Source organism: Arachis duranensis, chromosome 7 (genome assembly GCF_000817695.3).
Source record: "Arachis duranensis cultivar V14167 chromosome 7, aradu.V14167.gnm2.J7QH, whole genome shotgun sequence".
Lineage (NCBI taxonomy): Eukaryota > Viridiplantae > Streptophyta > Magnoliopsida > Fabales > Fabaceae > Arachis > Arachis duranensis.
In genome coordinates this window covers 72,269,257-72,275,934 of record NC_029778.3, presented here as the reverse complement: position 1 = coordinate 72,275,934, position 6,678 = coordinate 72,269,257, and the positions used below count along the sequence as shown (strand labels likewise).

General features: G+C 34.0%; 1 pseudogene; it reads right to left on the bottom strand.

The window, feature by feature from the left end:
- Positions 1-555: 555 nt before the first annotated feature.
- The window catches only part of LOC127740572 (uncharacterized), a 7,712-nt pseudogene continuing 1,589 nt past the window's right edge, over positions 556-6,678 (bottom strand).

Below are 6,678 nucleotides of genomic sequence, written 5' to 3'. Positions count from 1 at the left end.
CCAACTTTCTATGACATTTTTTAAGTCATAACACTCATTGGTTGAGTGCCCATAGAGTTTGTGGTACTCATAGTATTCTGTCTGGCTTCCAGATTTTTTATGTTTAATCAGACATGGAGGTGGAATCTTCTCGGTGTGTCATATTTCTCTGTAAACGTCCACTAGAAAAACCCGGAGGGAGATGTAGTTATGGTAACTTTGGGGTTTCTCCAAATTGTACTCTTCCTTCTTCTTAGCTTCTTTCTCTTTTTTCCGAGGTGGATAGGACAGGTTGGTCCTCGGAAGTGGTTCTCTTAGTTGGGAATTTTCCTCCATGTTCATGTACTTCTCTGGCCGCTGTTGTACTTTATTCAAGGAAGCTAGGTGTCGCTTGGATATGGATTGCGAGAATGGCCCTTCCTTAAAGTCATTGACTAATCTCATTATCACTGCTTCAGTGGGTAGGTTTTGTATCTCCAAGCACGCCTTATTGAATCTCTCTATATAATCTCAGAATGTCTCTCCGGCTTCTTGTTTAACTCCTAGCAAGCTTGGGGTGTGCTTTACCTTATCCTTCTAAACAGAAAACCTACTAAGAAACTTCCTTGCCAAGTTGTCGAAGCCAGTTTCTGACCTGGGAGGTAAGTTATCGAACCATTTCATCGAAACTTTGGTTAAGGTTGTTAGGAAGGCTTTGCAGCGAGTCGCATCAGAGGCGTCATCCAGGTAAATCCGGCTCTTGAAGTTGTTAAGATGGTGTCTCGGCTCAGTTGTTCCGTCGTAGAGATCCATGTCGGGAATTTTGAAATTTCTTGGAACTTTGGCCCGCATGATCTCTTCTATGAACGGATCTTCTTCCCCTAGGGGAATTTCTTCCTGATCTGCTTGATTACATTGTTTTTGGAGATCGGCATCTAATTTTGAGAGCTTTTCTTCCAGCTTTCTTTGTCATCTTACCTCTCTTCGCAGTTCCAGTTTGGTTTTTGTTAATTATATCTTTAAAAGATTATAAATTATAGTTAGAAGTCTTAGAATATCTTTTGTATATTTAATTAATAATTTCAAACTAATTTTATTTAATTTGAATATTTAAAACAATAATAAAGCCTTGTCCCACTAAGTGCGGTCGGCTACATGAATCAAACGACATCATTGTGCTCTGTCATGTATAATGTCTACAGAGAGACCGTTTACATGTAAATCTCGTTTGAGCACCTCATGGATGATCTTCTTAGGTCTTAATCTGCCTTTCACCCCTTGTCCATCTTCCATCTCATCCACCCTCCTGACTAGGTGTTTTGTTGGTCTTCTTCTCACATGTCCAAACTACCTGAGATGCGATTCAACCATCTTTTTCACAATGGGTGCTACTCCAACTCGCTCCCTTATATCTTCGTTCCTTATTTTATCCAATCGCATATGACTACTCATCCATCTCAACATCTTCATCTCTGCCACACTCAGCTTACGTTCGTGCTCCCTTTTGGCCACTCCGTACCATAAGGCATAGCCGATCTTATAGCAGTGCGATAGAATTTACCTTTTAGTTTTAAAGGCACTTTTTTGTCGCATATAAAACCAATGCACTCCGCCATTTTTACCAACCTGCTTGGATCCTATGATTTACATCCTGTTCAATCTCTCCATTATCCTGTATGATGCACCCAAGATACTCAAAACTTTTAAGTTTTGGTAGGATGTTTTCGCCAATCTTCACCTCTATATTAGGGTTTTCCTTTCTCAGACTAAACTTATATTCCATATATTCCGTCTTGCTACAGCTTATGCGCAGACCATACACTTCTAGAGCTTCTCTCTACAAGTCCAACTTCTTATTTAGGTCTTCGCTTGACTCTCCCATAAGGATGATATCATCGGCAAAAAGCATGCACCATGGCACCGGCTCTTGGATGTGCTCTGTGAGTACTTCCAAGAGTAATGTGAAAAGATATGGACTTATGGATGATCCCTGGTGTAATCCTATACCAATAGAAAATTCCTCTGTCACACCACCTTGAATCTTCACACTAGTTGTGGCTCCATCATACATGTCTTTAATTGCACAAATATATGCGATCCTTACTCTCCGCTTTTCTAAAACCTTCCATAAGACCTCCCTTGGCACCCTATCGTACGCTTTTCCAAATCAATAAACACCATATATAGATCCCTTTTATTACTACGATACCTCTCCATCATCCTTCTTAACATGTATATCGCTTTGGTGGTGGATCTGCCTGGCATAAATTCAAATTGGTTCTCTGTTACTTGTGTCTTTTTTCTCAACCTTCGTTCTATCACCCTTTCCCATAACTTCATGGTATAGCTCATGAGCTTGATCCCTCTATAGTTTCCACAACTCTGTATATCCCCCTTATTCTTGTAAATATGTACCAAGGTGCTTTTTCTCCACTGATCAGGCATCTTCTTTGACCTTAAAATCTCAATAAAAAGCTTGGTTAACCAGTTGATGCCTTTTCCTCCAAGGCCTTTCCAAACCTCAATCGGGATATTATCAGGTCTTACTGCCCTGCCATTTTTCATCTGCTTGAGAGCCTCTTTTACCTCAAATTCTCGAATCCTTCGATAGTAGTCAAAGTTTTGATCTTCTTCCATTGTGCATAATCGACCAAGGCTCGGAAGAGTCTTCTGTCCTTCATTGAATAACTCGTAGAAGTAGCTCTTCCACCTTTCATTAATCTTCTCCTCTTGAACCAGCACCTCTCCATCCTTATCCTTTATGCACTTAACTTGATTCAAATCTCTTGTTCTTCTTTCATGGCTCTTAGCGATTCTATATATACATTTTTCTCTTTCTTTCGTGCCCAAAGACCGGTAGAGACCCTCATATGCTCTTGTTCTTGCTTCACTTACAAACACTTTTGTCTCTTTCTTAGCCGCCTTTTATTTCTCCCAATTATCTGCATTGCGGCATAAAGACCACTCTTTAAAGCACTCCCTTTTTATCTTTATCTTTTCTTGTACACTCGCATTCCACCACCAGGACTCCATATCTCTTAGTCCTATTCCTTTAGATTCACCAAAGCTTTCTTTTGCTGTTCTTCTAATAACTTCTACCATCTCCCTCCATATCTCTTCCGCGCTTCCATTTCCATCCCACTTTGCCTCTTCTCCTACCCGTCTTAGGAAGCTTCTTTATTCTTCACCTTTCATCCGCCACCACCTCGTCCTTGGGTTCTTCGTATGATGTCTTTTCCTCAACTTTTGCTCAATGTGAAAATCCATGACGAGCACCCTATGTTGTGTTGTCAAAGTCTCTCCTAGGATCAATTTACAATTAATGCAAAATTTTTGGTCGACTTTCCTCAACAAGAAGAAGTCAATTTGAGAGCTTGTCATGCCACTCTTATAGGTTATAAGAAGTTCATCTCTCTTTTTAAAACATGTATTTGCGATGAAAGGTCAAAGGTTGAGGAAAAGTCCAAAATAGTTTTACCCTCGTCATTGATCATCCCGAAACCATGGCCTCCATGAATACTTTCATACCCAATCACTTCTCTTCCAACATGGCCATTAAAATCTCCTCCTAAGAAAATCTTATCTGACGAAGGTATGTCTTGGACCAAACTCTCTAGATCCTCCCAAAACCTTATCTTGTGTTGTTCGTCCGAATCCACTTGCGGTGCATAGGTGCTAATCACATGAAAAGCACCTCCTTCCACCACAAGTTTGATAGAGATGATCCGATCTCCCACCCTCTTGACATCCACTACGTCCTTCTTCCACTGCTTATCCAAAATAATACCAACCCCATTCCTATTCTTCACATTTCCTGTATACCAAAGTTTGAAAGTAGAAGTATCCAACTCCCTAGCCTTCGCACCAACCCATTTTTTTTTGTAGGCACATAATGTTAATCTTCCTCCTTGTCATGGTGTCCACCACCTCCATGGACTTTCCTGTTAGAGTGCCTATGTTCTATGTCCCAAATCTCAACCTTCTGTCGCTTCGACTTTTACCTTTTACTCTGTGAACTAGCTTATTTACCCTCGTCCGTTCACAAAAACGCGGGAACCCTTGCTCATTTAACACTACATCCGGACACCGATGCAGCGGCTCTTGCTCATTTGACACCGTACTCGAGCCATACTGCGCGTTGCTTCCGGGCAACGACCTAGTTTTAGCGCAATAATGTCTTTGATTCGTGTCATGGGATTCGATTACATTTTTATGTTGGTTGTCGAAAACCTAACACAACCCTCCTCCTTTATCCAGGCTTGAGACCGACTATGTACCGCAAGTGTAACATAGGCGGAGTTTAATTTGAATATTTAAAAATTGAAAACAAAAATTTAAACATTAAAATCCAAAAATCTTAGAATATAATGGAATAAATAATGGCAACAAATATAGCGTATGATACATTTTTTATTTAAATAAATATTTTTTAAATTTGTATATAAATATTTCGTAAATCCATAAATAGATTTATATATAAACAGTTTTTATAAAGGGCATTGACCAATTTTTCTCCCTAATTGGTGCATTTCATTTTAATTCAGCTCTAGTTTTCCTTTTCTTTAATTTGTCATTTAGAAAAAAATTAAATAGAGTTCTTTAATTTGTTCATAGTTTGCACACGAGTTAGTCTTGGTCTGAAACAAAAGTGTCTTCTTTTTTCCGTCTGAACCTACTCCACATAGATCAAGACGTACAATCAACAAGCATCCATTGATTCGATTTATTTTTGCTCTCTCTAACATTCTAAATCCAACTTAATACTTTCGATTTACCTGCTTTAATAGTTTACATGTAACTCGAATTAGTTTGTGTAAATGTGTAAATCGAATTTGTATTGTAAATCGAATTTGACCTATATTAAATTAGAAAATGTATCTAATCAAATTAAAATAGGACAATCATATAATTTTGGTTGTCAATTATTTTATTAAAATAAATTACCCTAATATCTTTTCACTAAAAAGAATAAAAAGAATACAGAGACCAACCTATATTTTTCAATCGTGATTCACCGCATGGGATGAATAATTAGCTCGATTTGGCTGACGGAGCATATTCACAGCTCTAATAAAAGTGTGCGAATGAACAGTGATTCAATCCATCACATCATGAAAGAAGAGATGGCAAAGTGGCAAACAATTAAGATTATTGGTACGATATAGCTGATTGATGTATAATGTTGTGGTGAGTTTGAGCACGCCGTCATGAATGGCACTATTTAATTAGTTAGTCGTTCATCATGATGTTGATGTGATATTACGTGATGCCATCGCAATATTGGACTTTGGACGACCTTCCATTTCAACTTGAGAGAGAAAGAGAGGGAGCTTCTGTCATTTGGGCACGCATGTCGGCATATTTCTTTCTTTAATAATATTTAAAAATAATAAAATATCAATTTAAATAAAAAAAATTATCTTATTTATTATTTATTAATTATTATTAAAATAATATATATAATATATAAAATTACATACTTTACATTTAATAATATGCATTTATAGTTATCGCATTAGTTATCAAAAGCAGTTATATATTTACCAAACATTTTTCATTACTAAACCATCATTTATGTAAGGCCGACACCTTCTATCAATTGTATAATGAAGTTGTCGACATTATCAATAGACAAAGCTTTCGTTTCTCTTTCAATCTTTTCTCTTAAATTCATTATTGCATTGACGTTAGTTGTTGCTTGAGGCCGCAGAATCTTGACAAGATAATTATGTCTAAATATAAAATTTGACCATATTTAAATAATTATCACTTTATGGTTAAAATAATAAAATTTATATTCAATATAAAACTATGAATGGTTTATGAGAAAATTTATACATGTCCGATCAATTCTTAGTGATAAATCCTAAACATTTTGTGAATACGGATAAAATATACATAACATGATAATAAATTTTATAATTATATTTTATTATTATAAAATATAATTATTTTTTAAATTATTTAACTAATAAATTAAAATACTAAAATAATAATTCAAATAATAATATATAGATTAAAATTTTATTTTCTAAATTTTATATTTTAAAAAAATTAAATAATTTTTTTATTGTCAATATAATTAAATATTTCTTTTTTATATATGAAATTAAATAATCATTAAAAAAATATCTCCTATACAATTACAAAATCAACTTTTTATAATATTTATATTTAAAAAAGTTTTTCAACTAATGTTATGTTGTCCTAGAAAAAATTAAAATTAATTTTCAAAAAAAAACACCAATGAATAAATAGTATTATTTTGATTTCTTATTTTATTACTATTATTTATTTAACTATTTTTTATTTAATAGTCCATATAAGATTAATATTTTTATTAGTTATTTTTAATTTAATATTAAAATTAGTTTAACAAGATATTTAATTTGTAATTAATTTAACAGAATAATTTTATATATTTGTAATCAAATCTAATAAAATATTGAGCTTTCAAATATTTTTATTATTTTAAAATTAAGATACTAATATAGTAGTAATTTATAAACGAGAGAATAATATTTTGAAACATATCATTTTAACGAGTAAACAATTAAAATAGTATCGAAATTTATATCACTAACAAAAAATAATTCTAAAAGGTGTTAACGACAAATAAATTTTGAAGAACTAGATATACATTAAATATATATTTTCTAAAAAAAGACTTTAAATGTTATATTTTGATATAATTTTTTTGCAAATAATATTAAAAAATAA